At 40.5% G+C, this 23,004-nt stretch overlaps 1 protein-coding gene across 1 annotated transcript in view; it reads left to right on the top strand.

The window, feature by feature from the left end:
• ZNF804B (zinc finger protein 804B) overlaps positions 1 to 23,004 on the top strand; it is a 344,219-nt gene that overhangs the window by 67,181 nt on the left and 254,034 nt on the right. The gene's annotated exons all lie outside the window — the stretch shown is intronic.

The raw sequence follows: 23,004 nt of genomic DNA, 5'->3' as shown, positions 1-23,004 counted from the left end.
TATTGCTCCATCAGCAAATTGAATCCGAGTTGGTGGCTGGCTTTATTTTCTTCTGCCATATCCATTGTGAATTTTGGCTGCATAGGGAAGGCACTGAATTATGAAGCTGGGAATACAATGTTTATTTTCAACATCTTCTTATCCAAAAGTGTGAAACAAACAAAAAAAATCAACTCGAGGGAGTTCAGAGAAGGTCAGTTAAAATGATTAAGGGGCTGGATGGATTGACTTAAAGAAAAAAAACCCTAAATATGTATAGCTTGGGTAAGCAATGACTGATGGTGACATAACTGTATATAGATATGAAAGATACTCAGGAAGCTGTAGTATCACGGCTGAATTCTGCTCACTAATTTCAGTTAGAACAGTACCAGTGCCATATTTACCACATTGGAAGAGGAATATGACTTGGGATGTAATTTTAATAAAAAAGGACAATTTTGGTCAATCTCAGGAACGACTTCCTGACACTGAGATATATGTTGTTATGGCATAGACTCCTAAGGATAATGGTAGAAGCCCCATCCATGAAGGCATTTAAAAAAAAATTCTATCCTTGTAGGGGATGTCTGTCATTTTCCTTTCTAGTCATTCATGGGCACTACTGTAATATTTAGGTGCTTATGAGGTGGACTAAGAGACTTTTATCTGTAATGTTTCTGATACTTCCACTCCTCTAAGAGGTGGCTTACTCACTTTCATGATATGGCCCTTTTCTAATGGATTTGCTCCATCTGAACAAACATTTTCTAAATGGACTCTGTCTTGGCATCAGAAACAATATGCTCTCACAATTATGCAACAATGTTTTTTTTTTGTTTTGTTAACATTTATGGTTTGTCTGTTCTTTTAGTTTATGGACAGATTTCTTTTTGTAGTCCTGTTACTTTTGGATTTACATGAATACTGTCAGAAATCAGAATGTTTTCTTTTTTTAAAAAGTGTATGTTTGGTATTTGTACGTTGCATAGGATGAACAGTCAGTAATGTAATGTTAAATTATTAGAGTTAACTACAACCTATTGATAGGTATTTCAGTAATAATGTCTTGAATGAATGAAAGAGCCTTTTAGAGATATGACTGTGTGTTTGAGGAGGAACAGTTCTGTTTAGAAGCTGGATCTATATGTCATGGTTATTTCTATCTGCTAGATTTGAAGAATAAAATAAAGATGTTTAAATATGCATCATTATTGGATTTGCTATTAATATTATGACTTCACTGTAACTACAAAAAGAGAGCATACCTGAAATTTCCAAGAAATAGACTTCGCTAAGTCCAGGTAATTGTATAGATAACAGAGGGCTCTTCAATCCAGTGACAAAGATATAACAAGAACCAAAGACAGGAAGTTAAAGCTAGAAAAAGTCAGACTGGAAATAGGGTGCAAATTTTCAAGAGTGGGGTCAATTAATCATTGGAACAATTTACCAAGGGTTGCATTAGATTTTCCATCACTGCAAATTTTTAAATCTAGACTGGAGATTTTTCTAAAGGTTTCATGCTTTAATTCAAGTATAGCTACCTGACCTGAAACTGGAATTAATACAGGGAAGTCCTATAACCTGTGTTATGCAGGTTGTCAGACAAGATGATCACAATGATCCCTTTGGGCCTTAAAAAATGATGAATCTGTTAATCTTATTCTAGAAAATAAGGGTCCAAATTCATCCCTGGAATTACTCCATTGCTCTGAGCTCAAACAGGCTATAAAACAGTCTGCCTGTATACTGGCCCCTAGTTTTTCTCTGCTGAACAATCTGTTCTCTCTCTCAGGCCAAACTTGTACCCATCCTGTTTTTGTTTATATGCTTATGACTCTTCCTCCCAACCAATCATATTCCTTTGCCAAGTTCTTAACACAGTCTTGTGTCTGCATTTCCCCTCATTCTTCTCTGTCCTCTCTTCAGTCTGTTAAAAGGGCACTGGTAGCTTTGTTCTCATTTTCCTAAGCAACATCAGTTCTTCTTTATTTTTAATCCAACCCAGGTCATCCCAATATTATAAGTGTACTTGAATATTCTTACTAAAATGAGATCTCACTATAGCTCCAGTTATTAAATCTTTGCTGAGAGGTGGAGAGAGGCTATTAATTTTTGTGCTGCTTATAAAGTGTGTGATTTAGCAAAGTACAGATTAGCAAGACTCAGCTGTATGTGTCTCAGGGCAAGTCTACACTACAAAATTAAGTCGACCTAAATTACATCAATGTACAACCACTGCAGTAATTTAAATTGCTTTTGCATGTCCTCACTACACTCCTTGTGTCAGCAGCGTGTGTCCTCGCCAGGAGCGCTTGCACCAATTTAATTGACTGTGGGGCATTGTGGGAAGGTTTCTGAAAGGCAGCAACCGTTGATGTAAACAATGCTGTGTCTACACTGACACTGCATTGACCTAACTATATCGACCTAAGCATTACACTGCTTGGTGTAATGGGCAAGTTACATCGGTGGGAGGTACTTTTTTGTGTAGACACTTACAGAATTAGGTTAATGTAAACTGCTTTATGCCAACCTAATTCTGTAGCATACACCAGGCATTTCTGTCTTCCTCTGCTGAAATACTACTTACTTTCAGTATATTTCATTCTCCAGTCCCTGAAAAGTTTGGTTTCAATTCTCTTTCTTTTATTTTCTAGCTTTAACTATCTGCCTTCCAAAATTTAAGATTCATTTAGGTCAGATCCAAGTTTCCTTCTGCATAAGGGGAATAAACCCAACTTGCTTTATCACTTTTGAGTTACAGTCTTGATTCTTTGAGACCTGCTACCTTTTTTCCTGCTTTCTATGGCACCTTCTCTAGTACTGTAAAAAGAAAAGGAGTACTTGTGGCACCTTAGAGACTAACCAATTTATTTGAGCATAAACTTTCGTGAGCTACAGCTCACTTCATCGGATGCATACTGTGGAAAGTATAGAAGATCTTTTTATACACACAAAGCATGAAAAATGGGTGTTTACCACTACAAAAGGTTTTCTCTCTCCCCACCCCACTCTCCTGCTGGTAATAGCTAATGTAAAAATCTTACTATGATTAGGTGATAAGAAAAATAGAATACATTTGACATACTTTGCCATTTACTTGGTATGGTAGCAATATCACATATTTTGATTCAAATTCTATCCTTCTGCTTATAGAAGCCAATACCTCATTACTCATTTCCTGGATTTATGAGATAGGCTAAAGGTTACCAAGATTTTCTCAGTTATACTTAGATATTTTCTCCTGGGCTTATGATGTATGATTGTTCACTTCCATGCATTTTCCCAGTTTTACTTCCTTGGTTTTGACTCCGTATTTTACCATTCATTGGCATTAAACTGCATTGGACTTTTGCTATGTGTGTCTTGTCTAAATTCTTTTGAATTTCTCTCTTTTCATATGTGCCTCCTATTTTGGTATAATCAGGAAATTTTAGGATTCAACTTTACTACTCTAATGCAAATAATCTATATTAAAAAGGCAGGTCAAAAATCGACCCTTTACCCTTCTTAAAACATCTTCTCGTCTTCTTTAAAAAATTGAGATGTACAGAAGCTTGCTATTTCCTATGTGCTTGAGCGACATTTTATCTAACTACCAATTCTATTATACCTAATTTTGTACATCTAGTATTAATACCCTGACTAATAAACTGTTGATTGAATTATAAACTCCAGATTTGGAGATAGAAATGGAGATGTTGTGGCACTTCATTATAACACTGCAAATAGCAATACTGTACATAGATAGCAACAGACTCCCAAGCCTCAGTAATGACATTCATTAATTGATCCTGCTGTAACCTGCTGTAATATCATGGATTTGTCCACCAGCTTTGGGGCAAAAAAACAGACAGCCCCACGCAGTCAGCTTTGAGCAGGGGGTTGGAATAGATGACCTCCTGAGGTCTCTTCCAATCTTTATCTTCTATGACTCTATGAACTCTGTTTTAGCCTTCTGCCCAGGCTCTTTTATTCTTCTGCCACACAAATGGAAAAATATGGAAGAATAACAGCAGTGATAGTGCTGACCTGGACTTAAATTCAGGGTTCTCTGCCCCCTAGTTGTTCAAGGCTCCCAGCCCTTCTTGAGCCTCAGCAGGACCACAGTGTTGACAGCCAGGGAAGTGTTTGTCTTTTCTGGCCCAGCCCCCTTTGGGGAGAGAGGTCCTCCATTATAGGGAATCAGAGCCAATCATTAGCTGCTGGTTAGCAGGATCAGCTGGTTCCCTGCACCGGTCTCCTGGGATTCTCCTTAGGCAAGGACTTGCTGCTCCCTGGCTCTGCAGGCCCTTACAGGGGCAAACTGCCCTGCAATACTGCCTTGTCAGTCTTTATAGAAACAGGTTTCAGAGTAACAGCCGTGTTAGTCTGTATTCACAAAAACAAAAGGAGGATTTGTGGCACCTTAGAGACTAACCAATTTATTTGAGCATAAGCTTTCATGAGCTACAGCTCACTTCAGAACATCTTCTGTATTTTCCACAGTATGCATCCGATGAAGTGAGCTGTAGCTCACGAAAGCTTATGCTCAAATAAATTGGTTAGTCTCTAAGGTGCCACAAGTACTCCTTTTCTTTTTATAGAAACAGGGTATCTGAGTAAATATATACTCAGTATATCATACTTTTCTCTTTGCTGGACCCCACAGTTTCCAGAAGATATCTGAAATACTTGCCTTTTCTCAAATGTTGTGGGCGAGATTTATTGACAGATTGGACCTAGGCCAGTTTACACCAGCTAAGAATCTGTTCCATAACCACAGTCCAAAGGAACAGATTCTGTACTGCACCTCTGAAGTAGCACAACACAGAAGGGACAGCTCAGCAAAGAGGAGGCAAAGGTTGTTCAGTGTCAACTTTGCAACTCCTAAATCTGTGCCGTTCCAGGGACAGTGGCATAAAGAGGCTTCACCAGGGACCAGAATCTGGCCCAAGATGTCTATGGCTACGTCTACACTTATGGCGGCTTGTAGAGTACAGAGGCTCTATGCCTAACTAGTATGGTTATAAGTAGCAGTGCACATGGTGAGACATGGCTTAGGTGAGTAGAGTGCCCTACACACCCGAACCCTATAGTATGTATTCTGCACACTACACACCCAAGCAGTGCCTCCCACATCTACACTGCTGTTTTTAGCAGTGTAGTGGCCTGCTGCCTCCTTGCTGCTGGAGCCTTTCCCTGCCATAGTGAAATGTTCTGGCAACAGGGGAAGGGCTCTGGTGTGGGGAAAGCTGCAGAGGAAGACTCAGGTAGTGGGGAGGCAGTGGGCAAAGGCTCCCCATTGCTGGAGGCTTTCCTTGCTACAGTGAAAAACTCCATAGCGGGGAGCTGCTGGAGCCTTTCCCTGCTGCCTCCTCACTGCCGCATGTAGCTACACATGTAGCCACTGCACTCTAACGCTCCCATAAGTGTAGACGTAGCCTATGGGAAACTGACTTTTTAAACTTCCCTAAATGAACAAAATCTGTGTGGATTCATAACAAAAGCTGATGTACGATGAGAACATTTTGCATTTTTATTATTATTTGATAACAAAAATAAAAATAAAAGTGTTAGTCTGAATAAAGCGTTCATGACTACGGTGTAGTGTTTCACCATAGTCAGATGTCTGTCAAAATTAAGCATAGATATCATTACTTGAAAGATCTGTTTTCTTTCCTAAAAGGAAATCCTTAATACATCAGCTTTGGATGATCATGTGTGATTACCATAATACCACCAATGCTAATCATAAGACATTTCACTGAATTCCAATGTGTGGAGCTACCTAATGAATACTGTAGGTTTCAGAGTCGTTTATGCTAGCACAGTGTTTATGAAAGTTTTTTACTTGGAAGGCCCGTGGGGAAGCCACCAATCCCTATGAATTTGGAGTCAAGTATTAAGAGAGAAGATCTGTAAGTACACTATGGGTTACATAAATTCTTAGAAGCTAACTGTGCCACTAGCAGCTTGGGTTTTTAACCAACAAACCAGAACAATCAAGCCTGGATCAAATTGCAACAATACGGGAGGAAAAGAATGTTCTAGATGTAATATACTGAGACTTTAATAGAACATTTGCTGTACTGTCTTTCAAAATGTTGTTTAAAAAAAGCTTAGTTCAGATTGTCTCATGGATTTAAAGCTAAAGGACTGTAAACAAATTGTCAGTATTGAATGACAATTTACTGATTTCTAGGTAAGCGTGTAGAGTGGTGCCACAGGGTTTTGAGTCCTCTTTTATCTAATATCTTTTAATGATTTGGAAGAAGGAATAAGTATTGGTTTAATTAAGTTTGTAGAGATGATACATTTGGAAACTGTTGAGACGACAGAGAATAATACCGTAATGAACCTTTTGGCTCAGTATTGGGTACTTCCTCTCCCTTCAGAATGCACTGGAGGGAAAGGATTGACTCCTACATCATTCTGGGATCGTTCAGACCCTGTTCAGCATCTTGCCAGTAGAGGGCTTCGTGATGTCTAGTGAGCAAGATAAGGGAATGACATCCAGAGGGGAAAAGGCTGAAGAGGAGTGCTGTGTGTGAGAATTAGCAACGGGCTCAAGGCACAAGGCTGGGAGCTAGCTTTGGAGGAAAGCCAACCACTAGGCAGCCTGGGAGTTGGACATGAAAAGCAGAAAGCTCATCAGGGTGACAGGTTGTTGCTGACAGAAGCAGCAGCGTAGAAGTCTTGGACAGAGCCTCTGAGGAAACAGCCAGGGGAGCTTACGATCTGAGAGCGGAACAGAGAGAGGAGTGAAGGGAACTCTCATGAGCACAGGGGGTTAGTAAATGAACATGAGCTGAAATGAGCAGTAAATAAGCTGTTGCAGCAAAGCTGCACCACACACAGTGGATTAACCTGAGAACTTAGTTGTTTTGACCTGACTGTGTGTTAGCCCCAAAGGCAAGGGGACACTATGCTTGTAAGTGCAGGGATAAGGCATATATAACCAAAGCTGCAGGGTGGGGCTTCATGTCTAATTTTTCCCTAAAGGAAGAGCAATGTGATAACAATGGAGAACAGCCTCCAGTGAGATCATATATGAGGAGACAGAACTTTGGCCAGTGCAATCTTACAGGCTGACACCTAATTGCCTCTAATAGAAGGAGGGACAAGACAGGTAGTAGACATGAGAAACCTCATCGAACAAGGTAACCCTCTTATCCCTCTACTGGACTGCTTCTGGGAGACAAGTTAGATTTCAATGTGAATTACAACAAAAGATACAGCAGTATATTCTGTCAGCTCAAGCACCTCAGCTGATATCAGCTGCCAGGAAAGAGGATAAGGAGAGAGGCATCATCTAAAGTAGCTGGGTCCTAAACCATGAAGGGCTATGTAGGTCAAAATCAGCACCTTAATCTACACCTGGAAATGAACTAGAAGCTAGTTTAGGTTATGGAGCACAGTTATCATATGCTGTTTGTGAAACACAACTAAATAAGCACGCCAGCCACAGTCTCCACGTGACCTTGAAGTGTAGACTGACGTAGAACATGGTGTAGTAAGCTAGTGTGGAGGTGACAAAGGTCTGGATAACAGAGACAAGATCCTCTCGACTGAAATCTTCTAGTCATATGGAAACGAAAAAGGCACCCCTGGCTACTCCTGCTCCCTGGGCATTGAATAAAATAATACAGAATTAAAAATTTCTGGAATGCTATTGGTTAAACATGACAGTTGGGATCTACACTGTGGACCAGATGTGATCACATCACGGATGCCCTGTCCATTTTCTAGCTCCGTCTAAAGGAACACTGTGCACTCATGTACCTTTGAAGATACCTGAGAATGTCAGGGAAATGACTATCCTGAGAAAAGCCTGTTTTTTCAGAAAGCAAGATTTTCTGAATGGACTCAAGTTTTAAAGTCCTAAAAGCTTGAATCCAGTCAAAGGGAAAAAATTATTTTTCAAGCAGACTTATCTTATCGCCCTCCCCGGCTCAGTCATTTTCCAAACAGCAAGCAGAATGTTGGCAGCTGTTAGTTCTATAGAGAGAGAAGAATTTAAAATTGCACTGAGTGGCTGATAGACTTTCAATCCTTGCTCAGCAGGGCTACACCAGTGACGTTTCTGACAAAAATCCACTTAATTAAATGGGCAAAATTTTACCGTGAATGAAAACCTTCAATGTAAAATGTATGATAAACTAAAAAATTGGAACTTCACTGAAGTAAGGCTCTATTTAATATCATAGAAGGCTATGTTAATGTTTATTTAATTTAAACTAAAAATCATGGGGAGTTCAAATATATTACGAATCAGTTATATATAACACTGGGAATTGTGATACTCTGCACATTTGTTTTTGTGCCTATGCAACTTCTTGTTTCAAACAGTGGGTCAAAATGCAGATACAATGATCATTTAAAAAGTAAGAAACAAAAACAAGAAACTTAATCTCAAAAAATTACAATGTTATTTTTGTTTAAATATAGTAGTTTGGAAAGTCAGTCTTTCTTTTGTTTTTTAACGCTCCCCTAATCTATCTTGATACTTGTCAGCTGTGTGACCTCTGGCTACATTATGGAATTCATTCTTCACTGTCCTGCTCCTTGGTAGTCATTTATGCATGAGCAAAGTGTTTATGAAATGCTGCCATTCTGATTTGGCCCAAACTGACTGGCTGTGGGTATGAATGAGTTTGGTCCTTGCATCTCTGTGAGTAGGGTGCGGGATCAGAGAGCTGTAAACTGTGTCCTGCTATTGCCGTTTAATATCTCTATTCAAAGATGTACATGTGGAACACAAAGACAAGTATAAAGTATCCATTGTTTGTGTCAGGTCATTTTTTTTTCCCTGCAAGGAGATAACCCCTTGTTTGAGTCCAAATCTTCCTGATAGCTTAGAAGTCGTAACTGTATGTAGTAGAGTTACCTGTGCAATCTTATCTCCTTTTTGCATTACTTTTCAATTCTATGTTAATTGAATTTGTTTTTTTCACTACCTCTTTTGTGTTAATGTGATTTATTTTGAGGAGAAAATGCAACCATCTAACAAAGTCAAGAAACCTTCCCTGAAGCTTAATGAGATGCAGAGGAACAAAACCATACAGTTTTATCATTTGTTCCTTACTGGGCAAACAGATTGCTGTATGTTACTGTACACTGAATATTAATATGTGTGTTTCTATTAAACTTTTAATATAGGTGATTGGCTTCATATTTGACAGTTTTTATGAAAAATATAATTGCTTTGTATAGTAGATTTTATATCTTATCTTTGTAAAATTGTCTCACTTTTGAGTGAAAAATTATAATGTGTACCTATTTTTCCATTTATCAGGGAAACAGGCTACTTTGTCATACCGTTAACCTTTAGAAACATTTACATTTTTATCAAAATCTAGCCAATCATTTCCTGTGGCTCTCGGGATAAGAATACATTTCTAAAAGACTTGATATATAATATAAATTACATGTATCGTGACTGAGGTGAGCAAACAGTTAGTAGGAGTAAACTGAATTTAATTAACCTGATTTTCCTTTCTCACTGGTGTAAATCAGGAGCTCCTAGGAAAGTCCAGAAAGTCTCACTGATATAAAACTGGTGTAAGTGAGATGAGAATCAGATCCAGCTCATAATGAGAAAGAGTCCTCAAAGAAAAAAAGTATTACTTAGTGTAAATAATGCTGGCAGTTTCTGGCTCCAAAACAAAAAACAAAAACCTAACTACTACATGAGATTGCTATTTCTCCTTTGCTTCATGACCACAGATGCAATTTTTAAGTTTCAATTATGACAATTTATTTGTAACCAATATGATTGTACTAAAACTGCTGCTCTAGCATAGGATGGCCAGGTGCCTGGTTTTTGACTGGAAAGTCCAGTCAAAAAGGGGACCTGAAAGTGTCCGTTCACTGCAAGTAGGAGATGTGGGGAGGCGCCGGGTCTACTGGGGCTGCCTCCTACCTGTGTTGGGTGGCTGCAGCTCCTGTCTCAGCCCCGGCTCCGCAGGTGCATCCCTCCCGAACCAGGCAGATGGTACGGGGAAGAGAGAAAAAACAGTGAGCGATTGGTGAGGGTGGGGAAGATCAGGGAGCAAACAGGTGCAGGGCCTCGGGGGAAGAGGTGGGGCAGGGGTGGAGCCTCGGAGGGAAGATGTAGGACAGGGGAGGAGCCTCCGGGGAAAGGGTGGGGGAAGTTACAGAACTCGTGCTGGAGTGTCCGGTTTTTAAATATTACAAAGCTGGCAACTCTACTCCTGCATCTGTACTCAGTAGTTTGGTAGAGGCTCAACTTCTGCTGTTGGGTTTGTGCAGTAGGATTCCTTGCAGAATAAGGCGCTACTTAGAAGTGAATAAGGGTGGTAGAATCTGGCCCTTCATACTTTGTTCACTTAGGTAAATATTAATTATGATGTACAATATAGAGGTCACCTTTAAAAATAAATATTTACCAACTGCTACCATACAGTAGCATCTTAGCTACTGTAGTTATTTCCTATTCTAAATATAGAGAAATGATAGTGATATTGTGTGGCAACAGTAGATAAATGTTGACTATGTGATGTCATCTGTTTAATGTAAGTATATATGTACAATTGAGTACATAAGCACTTTAGCCCTTTCAAAAACTTGCTAGTTCCCAGTTTAAAATGTAAGTTCTGCACATTTCTAAAACCATGAATGCCAAATTTCAGCCCAAAGCAAATTGTTATGGTTGTTACAATTCTTTGATGGAAGGTTGTAGTGGAAATGCTTACACGTGCTTATTTGCTATGGCCAGAAAAGATGCACACTTATAATTAATTATTAACAAAATCAAAAAATATATATATAATGTCACTGACTGAACTTCTGCACCAAATCTCTCTAATTAGGTGTCCTATTACACATTGTTAGTTGAGATGGTTCCTTGGTAAATTGGCCACGCTCTTCCCTGCAGGTGGGAAAGTATACAGATCTGTTGGGCTGTGCAGTATAAAATATTGTCTGGAAGCATTGCCCTGTAGAATGCAAACATGACATCTAAGTCTAGATCCCTCTAGACAGAGAAAGCTAACTAACTACAGAATCTTTCAAAGGTGCTGGGCAGATCAGTTATGAACACTGCAACTCCGAACATTTGTAACTACTGCTATTCACAGAGCAATGAAACACAATATTTTTTGTAAATAATTCTTCTATAAATAATTGTTTTACCAGTGTGGTGCAGTGTTTCATAGTATTTCTAGCAGTTCAATCCTGCTAGTTTACTTCAAATAATGGGTAGCCTTGTACACAGAAGCAAGATAGAGCATGTTCATAGGGGCCACATAAGAACCAAGACAGACAGAAAGAGACAGACTGCAGGGGAAGAGAGGACGATCCCTATTCCTGTTAAAAAAGAAAGATGAGAAGAAATATTTTCCTTTTTAGCTAAATTGTATTGTTTTACAAAAAGGATGTTCTGAAATGAGATAATTTGTTTTGGTGAAGCAAAAGCAGGCTCCTCACTGATCTGCAGAAGAAATTGCAAACAACCCAGATATGGGGAGGTGTGGGGGATCATTGCCCTGATATCAATTTAAAGTGTGAGGCTCTAATCCCTCCTGTGTGTATGGAGTGTGTTTGGTGAGTGGTGGGAAGAGGCTTTTTCGGTCACCACAATGATACTCTTTCCTCTGTCTTCTTTCGCACCAGACCCTGAAGCTCACCCTCCATGTATCCAGGTAGGAGGGCAATTGGACGGGGAGATTTGGGAGATCAAGAAAAAAGATAATTTAACCGCAGATTGTATTTGCTTTTCTGTGACTCTCTTCTGCAAAGTACAACTCCATGGGAGGCTGTGGAGGCAGCCCCTGACAATCTGGTGCTACTGAAGTTGCCAGCCTCCAAAGGATGGCTCTGGCCACCAGTGTATTTTGGGCTCGTGGGCTGAACTTTTCCTGAGGTGGCAAATCCAGCCCTCCTTATATATTACAATCTAGAAAAACTCAATGAAGAAAATCCTGTGGAATTTTCTCTCCCCCGGTCCTGCCTCCCATGGGTTTTTCCACAGAAGGGGATTTATTGGGCTGTTAGAGACAGCAATGTCAATACAGTGAAACAAGAGTTGGTCAATACTTCATGAAACTTTTTTCAGTCAAAATATTTTGTTTAGTAGTCAAAACTGAAAAGATTTGTGGAAACGAACTGGTTTGGATGAAAATCTAATCAGAAAGGTTTCTCATGTTCAGGATGGAAATTCTGCTCGAAGGGTGAGTGAGAGATAGATTCTTCGACACAAAAATAACTTCAGAGGAAGGACTTAAATCTGAGTCTCTCATCACCTAAGTGAGCACCCTAACCATAAGGCTATAGAATATAACTCTTAAAGCAGACTTGATTCTGCCTATAGGAAACATACTGTGCTAATGTGCACTGCATACACCGCAATGAGGTTCTGTCTCACTTGGACAGTTTTAAATGGAATTTTACCAGCTATTCCAAAACAAAGTTCATATTCAGGCATGAAAATTCATAGTCCAAAGAGTTTTTTGTTTAAAGTGCCTTAAAATAGAGGCTGTGATGGATGCAGAACCGCCCTGTTACAATTTATTAATACTGTATGTTGACCTGGTTATTGGGATATTTATTAAATGAATATATTGGTTTCATTTAACAGCAGTCTGTAAGGAAAACATGCAGAAGGGAAGACGAGTGGCTTAAGCTAAGAAACCCTTCAGCAAATGCTTGCAGGTTATAATGGGAAAATGGCAGACACCACTCTAGCTATAGGCAAGTTAGGCAGCTGCCTAAGGTGACATATTCTGCTTAGAGTGGCCATGCCAAACCTGAATGGCACTGCAACCCTATGCACCAGGTGACAATGCCAATCTCTCAAATTTGGTCATGCCAAATCTGAGTGAGTAGCACTGAGAGCTGGTGCTTGCCCTTAGAACCTTGGAACCCTATCAGAAGGCTTCCTGTGCCCACCCTGAAAGTCTGATGTGCACCATGGTTGAGACCCTCTCTTTTAAAGGGTAGGAGAGGGGTGACATGATGAAGTTTTGCCTAAGAAAGCAGATTGCCCTGAGCAGCCTCTGGCCACTGGCTCTGAGGACTCCGGGTCGACCTACTGCTGAACCTACTGAATTGACTCTGACAAGCAGCGCAAAAGCCTGGGAGCTAAAAAGAACAAAGGACCCCTGGCTGGAGAATAAGGGACTGACTTTCTCCTCAAGAGAGGAGGGAGCCATTGGGGAGCTGTTGTGGGAAGCCAAACTGATACACAATCAGCTGGTGGTAGAAGAAATGGTAGGCTTGAGTAGGTTGCTATCCGGGGATGCTAAATCTTCGATAAGAGAGATGTGTTGAGACTGTTTGTTCTAAAATCCTTTCTCTCTATACTTTGATTCTATACTTTGATTTGGGAGAATAAACAGAATTTTGGTTATAAGAAGGCTGTCTGGTCACTATATACACAGACTTCTCAAGGGAAGATCCACAGGTGCTGAACCCAGTCAGACCTTCTGGGTAGGCATGGTTGATACATAGGGTATTGTGGCCCAGAGCTTGGTCTAAGAGTGGGAGAATCTAGTGTTCTGTACAGTGAGTGGTTAGCAGAGGACCAGATGAACCATTCCCCTCTCACCATCATGTGGGACAGAGCCAAGAGAGGGAAGCGGGGGGACTAAAATCACAGCTCTGAAGTATATTACTCCTTGCCCAGATTTCCATGTGGAAATCCGCAGATTCTGTTAGGGACAAGCCCACAGGAGCAGCACTTCTCTTGCTTCACATCCTCTGTCTGTTGCCCCACACTAAACTCCATGAAGCTCCATGCAGGAAAAGGGAGCAGCACTGAAGATGTGACATTACCTTCTTTTTTCTTACCCTTATGCATGTGGCTCCAGAGAGCATGATCCGGTTTATACTAAATGGCTGGTATACTATGCTAGCAGGTACAGTGTGGGCATAGAGAGATATTGCCTGGTGCACCCACTGCCACGGGGAACTTCCCAAACAAAGTCATATACTTCAAGTGGAGGATTCACTTTTTTGCAAAGAACAGCATATGATCTCTAGTGCTGAGAAAAACACCTGCTCGTCAGTTTGGGGAGGGTGATGAGACGAGACTTAACTACAGACCACACTCTATGTAGCCAGTGATTTTATCACTAGTCTTGTGAGATGCGGTGCTTCCCCAGCTGTTGAAATCAGTTTATTACGTGAGAATTTCAGCTTTCATTTAAAAAAGAACTAGGATGTGTTTGCAGAGAATAGCTTGAAAATGTGAATCTTAGACACTCCAACACTCAAAAGCAAATTAATAGAACCCTACTTGTATAATTTTTTAACTCTCAGGATTTTTAAGCTAATTTCATGACACCCCCCCCCAGTGGTTTTTGAACAGGTGGGGTTTGTAGTTCTGCACTCCTTGAGGGGATCTGATTCTTCTGGTTCTCTACTGAGCGCTGTGAATAGATATCAGGAAAGGAACTGAAATTCTGGTCAACAAGATATTCATGCTGCTTATTATTACCTGAATTGTCACAATAGTCAGGTGTCTGAATAACACATTTATCTTAAAATACCGACATTTTGTAAGAAAACTAGAATTCTATCAGTAAATGCATATTGTGGTTTTGACTATTTTAAAACAATGGCTTTTTTACCCCTAAGATTATTGTCTTCCCTGCTATATAAACATCAGAAACAAAGTCTGAGGTTCTTTGTCATACATGTAGCGTTTTCTTTAGATTGTTTTCTAAATGTATCAATATAAAAATAAAATATGGATTAAAAATCCACTGAACATTTTTTTCACACATCAAATGTTTCAGTAGGGCATAGGTTTGTGTACAGTACTATATCTCTAATTATACATGGCAGTGTAAAATGTAAGGACCCAGTGTTAGCACCATTGCTGGGGCAAAGCTCCTATTGAGGTAAAGGAGAGTTTTGCCCAAGTAAGGACTGAGCAATGGCAGCAGGATTAGGTCTTCCAGCAATAGTTAAATGAGCTATATCCACCAGTGCTCCTGGTGGTGTGGGTTGAGCACTGGATGTAAATTAGTCAGAAAAAGGGTGCAAGTACCACAGTAGTCTAACTTGCAGCAATCTGGAATTTATCAGCTGTGCAAGAGGAACTGAAGTTTAGTGGTCACTCAGAGACTGGAAGGTGAAAGCTGCAAAATCGGGTGTGGACACAGTAGGGCTGGAGAGGGAAGTCATTCAGCTGTGGTGCAAGCCACAAAATGTGACTAACGAGACCATTGAGAAATTAATCCTGACCTCTATTTTAACTCATAACCAGCACTTGAGTTGTGCTGGAATGCTCCAGAATGCCATTTTGGCACTGATTTTAGGAGCCCAAATAGCATTCCAGTACTTCTGCTGGTCCCAGGCCACCAACAGCACAGCCCCCAACAGAGAAAAGCAGCCAGGCACAGGTGAGGGAAGGCATGTACAGGACAGACTCTGCGGGGACTCATCCCCTGCTCCCTAGGCCTCCCCGAGCTTCCTCATTGTCCCTGTCTTCCTCCCAGCTCCCTCTACGACTCCCCAGGTGGTTCTTCTCCCCTCTACTTCCTCCTGGGGCCTCCCATTAGCCTGCATTCTGGTGCTTCCTGCTTTAGGACTCCAGCACTGCTCTCGGCTCACGTCTAGACGTTTCCTGCAGCACAATCAAAGCTGACGTTAGATCACAGTCTCTCAAGAAAGGCTGCTATTGGACTAAGCAGCTTTTTAACACTATTAAAAGCAGATTACAAATCTGACAGCTTTGTAAAATACTTAAACATGTGACAGATATTGAAAATATATTGTAAGCCATCTATTTTTCTTAAATATATCATTTACATAGTATTCATGCATATGTTTGATGTACTATTATGCTGCTTTAGTAGTCTCCTTTACACCGAGTGGCCTAGTGGATAGAGCTCTGGACTGGCCCTCAGAAGTCTGGAGTTCTGTTATTGGCTCAGCCACTGGCCTCTTGGGTGACCTTGGACAAATCACTTCACTGCTATGTGCCTCAGTTTCCCCATATGTAAAATGGGGCTAGTGATACTGACCTCCTTTGTAAAGTGCTTTGAGATTGACTGATGAAAAGTGCTAGATAAGAGCTGGGAATTGTTATAATTAAATAATTTTACCTGGGCAGACACTGAAGGTATTACTCAGATTTTATATATTTATATAATAAAATATTTCTCCCATTGGAGTAGGGAAGGGAGGGTTCTGATTGTCCTGGAATATCTAGGTGACCTTCTCTGGAATTTCTTATTGAAGTGGTCTGAGCAGCTACAAAGGTTGCATTTTCTCTTCCTCTGTGTTTAGCTGTCTGCCTGTCACAAATGCAGCTTGCTGAGTCAGTGATCAGCTTTCTATTGGCTTCTGCAGCCTCCACTGTGCAACACTCCACATCCATCAATCACATTCTTTTTCTCCCGTCCTTCATCCACTGCCATGGGACTTACACCTGTTTTAACAGCTAGGGCTTGAGAGATGCTGAGAAACCTGAATTCCTATGGAAGTCCTATTTGCAACTGAAATCAAGGGGAATGGTGGGAGTTCAGCTCCTCTTATTATCAGGCCCTTGTTTTGTACATTCTGCCCCATGTAAAAGACTAATTTACTTATATAATCCCTTTTTGCTTCTCCATTTCTGAATTTAGCCCTGTATTTCTACATAACTGATCGCTAAATTCTGTTGAATTCTGCCCAATTTCTATGCTGCTGACTTCTGGGCAAGGTTGCACAATCCCTAAAAAAAAAGATTTTTCAAGGTTTCCACATCCTTTTATGCTACAGGAGCTGGATGAAGATTTTATTGAATCTGGCTCTGAGTAACTCTTATAGCACTGTCTTCTAAAGTGTCAGGGTATTCAGTGTTCGCTGCTGGGGAGAATTTAACTCATTCAACTGCTTTGTTTTCAAAAAAATATTTCCAAGTTTATTTTATTCAGGATTTGCTGTTCATTTGTCATTTTGAGTTTATCCTGTTTGTTATTTCTCTGACCCCCTTGCACACCAGCAAAAGTATGTTACTAAGTAGTACAGATCTGGCCAAAGTGAATACTGATTATGTGTTAATTAGACATAAGCCAGTCTAGATCATTGAGATTCCACTGTAATACAAAAACCGCACCCACCTGGTGGGTGAATCACAGCAAAATAGGAGCTGATTTTCTAAAGTCAAGCATGCAATTGTGCATGCAAAGATGTGCACGAATACGCATTTCTAATTTAAGTGGTATTACACCTAGTATTTGCTGCACAAATGACTAGTTAGACACATAAATGGTTATCTGAATGCAATCATGGATATTGCACGTGCAAATTATGGTGTAAATGCACACACATTTTCTGTTCATGCATTTTCCTTCCTGACCTGCTGAAAATCAGACACTTATTGTCTCTGACATATTCAGATCTCTCTTTCTGTGTCTGAAACATTTTATTCATTGCAATTCAAGTTGCTTATAGGAATGTTATAAATTTTAAAAGAGAATAAAAAACTGTCAGTGTGAAATGAAACAGAATTAAGAACAATTAATTTTAAAAAAATCTTTTCCCACGGCTGTACTTCAAATCTCAACATTACTCTTATTTTGTTGACCTGTTTAAAACTGGTCAAGGGTGGGTAGCTATCTTCAAACAATGGCGGAAAAACTGGTCCTGAATTTTAAACATTTTTATGCTCAGATTGTAAACTCAGACCTTAAGTCTCCATGCAGATTTATTTGACTAGCATCAGGGGCCTAGCTATAATGGTGCAAGTGGAACAGTCATACCGGAGCCCACAAAGTCTATAGGCAGACATGTCTATAGGCAGACATGGCTCTGAGAAGCGAGAAGCGGCCTGCTGCCAGCAAGTGGCCCAGTTTGACAAAGCCCTGGTGGGATGATTTAGTTGGGGATTGGTCCTGCTTTGAGCAGGGGGTTGGACTAGATGACCTCCTGAGGTCCCTTCCAACCCTGATATCTATCATTCTAAGAACTCCCCCCTCCCCCATGCAGCTTAAAGGCACAGGAAATGACCTCCTGCCAGCTGGGTTGCCAGGGGAGTGCCCCCATAGCCTCCCCAGCTGCTCCCTGCCCCCAGCATGGGCTGGTCCCAGTGGCACCCAGCTCTCGATGTCCCTTTGTTCCCTGTGGACTTTGTTCGCTGTGCCTGTTCCCTCTGGGTTCTGCTGCCCGGCTAGCTCCTACCCCATCACTGCTGCCACCCTGGACTCATACTGAGGCCATCACTTCAACAGGGAGGAGCTCATCCAGAAAGGTGTGGGGTGGACTGGGAGGTCTGGGGTTGCTGGGGGCTGGGTGGGGGGTGCAGGCTGGGATGGGCTGTGGGGGAAGTAGGGTGTGGGAGGCAGATCAGGTGCTGTGGGAGGTTGTGGGGGAAATTGGACAGTGGAGGGGAAGGTTGGGGGAAAATTGTGGAGGATGGATGGGGAGCAGGTTCCAGGTTTGGCTTTGGGGGTGGAGGAGGCCAGGAAGGTTTGCAGGGAGTGGACAAGGAGGGGTGCCCAACCCTGTTGGATGGAGGAGGAATAAGTTGGGGGGAAGATTGCAGGAGGCAGATGGGGAGTGGCCCCATTTCACAATTAGTCTCTTTACTCTGTTAGAATGTGTTTCTCCTAACTATTGTCGTTTGCAGTGTTGTAGCTATATTGGTCCCAGCAGATGTGAGAGACAAGGTGGGTGAGGTAAAAGCTTTTGTTGAACCAACCTCTCTTGATGGAAGAGATTACCTCACCCACCTTGTCTTTCTCTTAACTAGGCTAGATTCACTGTTGCACTCTAGGTCCTATGCAGCTTTTTGACAAACCATTGTCAACCTGATCTAATCAGCCAGTTAAATTGGGTGATGGAGTGGTCCAAAAGTAGATGGAGCATGCCAGTGAATCTTATTGCACATGGGGTAGGGTCAAAGCCTATCTGAATAGTGTGTGCATCCTAGGACTTGTCTTCACTATGGAGCTAAATCGGTGCTGCTGCAATTGATGCAGTGGCATCAATTTAGCTGGTCTAGCGAAGACATGCTCAATCAATGGGAGAGCACTCTCCCATCCATTTCTGTACTTCACCTGAACAAGAGGCGAAAGCAATGTCGGTGGAAGAGCATCTCCCATTGACATAGCGTAGTGTGTACCTCGCGGTAAGTAGATTTAAGATATGTTGACTTGAGTTATGCTACTAACTTAACTCAGATTGCGTAGTTTAGATTGACCAGCAGTGGTAGTGTGGACCTGCCCTTAGAGGTAATTAGATGATGTTACAGATGTGCGTGAGTCTGGCTTTCTATCTTGGTCAAGTAACATTTCTATGGTATAGAAGCAGACATATCATAAGTGACTGATGTAAAATGGATTAGCTATTGTGATCTTTGAAAAATGCTGAGGATATAGTTGTTTTAATAGGGTTTTTTTAATTGAATGGATGTATGGATTCTTACGTTTTGTTTTTCTGACATGGAGACCACATTTTCAAGAGTAGTCTGTATATTTGTGACAACATCTTTTTGCATTTGGTGCACATGACTGGTAAATACAAAGCAAATGCTGTTTGTGCTTGAATTGCAAGTTTTTCCATAGGCAAAATTGTGGGTTAAGGTATAAAGATTTAGGGATTGATTCCCCATTGCATTACTTCTCTTTTACAGTGGTTTAGCTCCTTTCATTTAGTTCCAGTAGATTTGCACCCATTTGAAACTGGAGTAACACAATACTGACTCAAGTGACTGCGCTTTTTGACTATATGTGTGCTTTGGATATACCTTGCTATGTAGGGCTTGTCTACATTACCAGCAGGATTGACGGGCAGTGATCAATCCAGCGGGGGTCAATTTATCACATCTAGTCTAGACGTGATAAATCCACTGCCGAGCACTCTCCTGTCGACTCCGGTACTCCACCGGAGCAAGAGGCGCAGGGGGAGTTGACAGGGGACCGTCAGCTGTCGACTTACCTCAGTGATGACACTGCGGTGAGTAGTTCTAAGTATGTTGACTTCAGCTATGTTATTCACGTAGCTGAAGTTGGATAACTTAGATTCATCCTCCCCCCACCAAGTGTAGACCAGGCCTTAGTTTAAAGTTTGGCATATAAAAGCTGGGTTTGCATGTGTTTTGTAGTTTTTGGGGTGTTTTGTTTTGTCTCACAATTGCTGTTGTGCAGATTTTCTATTAGATAAACAGGCAAAATCTTAGGTTCTGAATGTGGGTGCTTTATCTGAAGATTATGCCAAACCAAGATAGATTTTGGAGACTGTCTCACACGTGACAGAATTACCAACTTGTGATCTTGTCTGCGGGGCTCCTGCACAGTAAAATTTAGCACTACATCACTGCCAGGGAGCAATTTGTATAAATGTGCAAATAGAACTTTTCTGTGTATAGAGAGCCGGCATATTGTGTTTGTGTATTTATGGATTAGATGGATATATTCTGATTTTCCAAGATGGTAAAGCCTGCAACATTTTAGATTTTGGAATTGGGGATGGGGCCCCTAACCTATTCTTGCTATGCCCCTGACTAGCATTCTCCCCCCACCCCAACCCCCACGGAATACAAATAAATAAAAGTGGATGTAGAATAATGAAGAGTCAACCAGGATCAAAAATCTAGTTTATAGGTCTTAGTAGTGTTCTTTATGTTTGAAAAAAGAATATTTTTCAGGGTCATATTAATCTGAATTATAGCAGCCCTTGAGCCATGAGGTTTCTATTAGTGTGCAATGTTTCTTCCCTCTTTATATATTTCCACATTGAAAGGGTCATTGTCTGTGGAAGAACTATTAGAATCAGGCTACGCATCCTGGCTTTTAAATATGTTCCGATAGACTGCTGTAGTGTCTGTAAGAGGATAAGTAAAATTCACATATTTTGGCCAAATTTTACTTCCAGTTACATGGATAAATTCCCATTGGAAACTGTTGAGATTTCCTGATGTATAGGAATCATTTATAGTATTCCATGCAAATAGCACATTGCCAGGATGCCTTTGGTCATGGTATTCACTGTATTCATTTACAGACAGCCTTATGGGGTGTAGCTTCAGGGCCCAGGTTAGTTAGAGGCGGAGTGGATACTTACCACTCCTCAGAACTGGATCTATTTATCTTCATGAACATCTGTTAGGGCCTGATCCTAATTGAAGTCAATGGCAAAGTTCCCTTTTACTTCTATGGGAGTAGGCACAGGCCTTTAAAGAGTTAGTTTACTCGCTCTCTACACTTTCTCATTGCTGAGGTTTAATCTTCTGCTCATTGCAGGTGATTTGGGATGAAAGCTCCCTACAACAGCATAAGCAGATTTTATATATTGGAAATCTGGTTCCTGCTTTGGTTGCATTTCAAAGACATGTCACTATACACTTGAGTGAATTCTTGCTAGCTTTATTACTTTTTACATAGTAAAGGTAATCAGATCTAATATAAGTCAATAAACACATAAGAGGAAAAAAGATGAAAAAAGGCAATGATCCATAGCACAAAGGTTTGGATAATTTATTACAGAAATATCATGCAAATCATATTCTTGTTTTGCTTGTCCATCTGAGAAAGGTAATATAATGGTGTGCAATCAAATGGAAAATTTAAATTGGATATGATGTATTTGAAACCATGAGCTGATTTTGAAAAGTATCAATTAGTTCTAAGGGCAGAAAGAAAATATAATAAGGACAATTAACTTTAGACCTCTGACTTATTGAATTTCACTAGTCTATCTAGAACCAGGCATTTAAAGTTTTTATGATGTTATTTGTTTGTTAAATCTGATGTAAGGTCTCACAGGAAAAAACTTTAGATTATCCTAAGTAATTGATGGACAGTACTCCTTTTCACAAAATTACTGCAAATACACAGGCTTATTTGGGTTCAACTATCTATCTACCTAAGGTAGGAAGGTTCATGCAAGGACCTATCGGAGCACTTCTGAGCATATCCGCTGGATATAATGGTCTCATTCTCCTCCTTAACATCATCTCCTCTCTCTCTCTTGCCTCTCCATGGAGAAGAAAGGACCACGAATCTGCTCTTGTTTTATGGTGAAGAGATTAGAGTAGATAATAAACAGCAGTGGGGATCTGTGGGCTGGTCAGAGCAGATGAAATTTGGGCTTTTACAGTGTGAAATTTAAAAAAAGTAAGGATGAGAGGACACTCTAGGTGCTGAAAGGTAGTCAGATATGCCCAGATAGGGTGAAACCAGGAAAAACTCTGGTCAAGATTTATAGCAATCCTGCTGTATGAATCAATTGTCAGGTATAATGATGGTAAACCAATTAAAACCATCCAAAGGCTAATAGAACCATCTATTAGTTGGTTGCCCTAAGTTATCTTCAGACTCAGCGGGTTGTCATCTGTATCCATGGTTTTATTTAGTAAAAATAAGTTGATTGTTATAAGATAAAGATATGGGTATTGGGTATGAATTGTCTTAACCCATACTCAAAATGCAGTGTCAAATGGCTTGGACCTCAGGGTGGAATAAGAATGCAAGGTGGGCCATTTTGGAAAACAGAACTAGTGCTGCAGGATGAATTGAAGAGCAGGTTAAGGTTCTCCACCCTTGAAAGGGATTGAAGACATTTGTAGTAATTGAAATAGTTGTTCAGATGTCATGATGATCAGACGAGTATAAAATACATAATTAGATAGCTAGGAAATATTCTGTGTATATCATTAGGGACAGGTTGGTGGAAACTACAAGCTTAATTTTCTTCCCCTCTCCTCATAACTACCTCAGCCTTTGTCTTCTTTTACATCATTTTCAATTTTCCAATATTCTTCCTGCAATGTATTATCCATTTGGTTCTAAAAGTATTGGAAATCAAAGGTGTCACAAATAAAGGATTGTTGGGTCTGAAAAATTATCACAAATACATAATTGGTTACTTTATTATTTGTGTGCCTGTCTGTCTTTTGATTAATGTTCTTATATCATGCCTATCATCACTATGGTACAGTACCTGAGTACTCATCATGGTAAGTTGCTGTTTATTTTTGCATTGTATTACGAGTTACACATTGAGTAGAGTTTAACTATTGTATTGTTAAATTATCACTCTCAAGGACAAAAGTGAAAAGAATGGCAAGGAAAGTAGCTGACAATA

The sequence above is a fragment of the Lepidochelys olivacea genome, assembly GCF_965140295.1.
Source record: "Lepidochelys olivacea isolate rLepOli2 genome assembly, chromosome: 2".
In the NCBI taxonomy this organism is placed as follows: domain Eukaryota; kingdom Metazoa; phylum Chordata; order Testudines; family Cheloniidae; genus Lepidochelys; species Lepidochelys olivacea.
The sequence above is the reverse complement of the archived record's forward strand: the minus strand, read 5'-3'. Positions and strand labels throughout refer to the sequence as shown.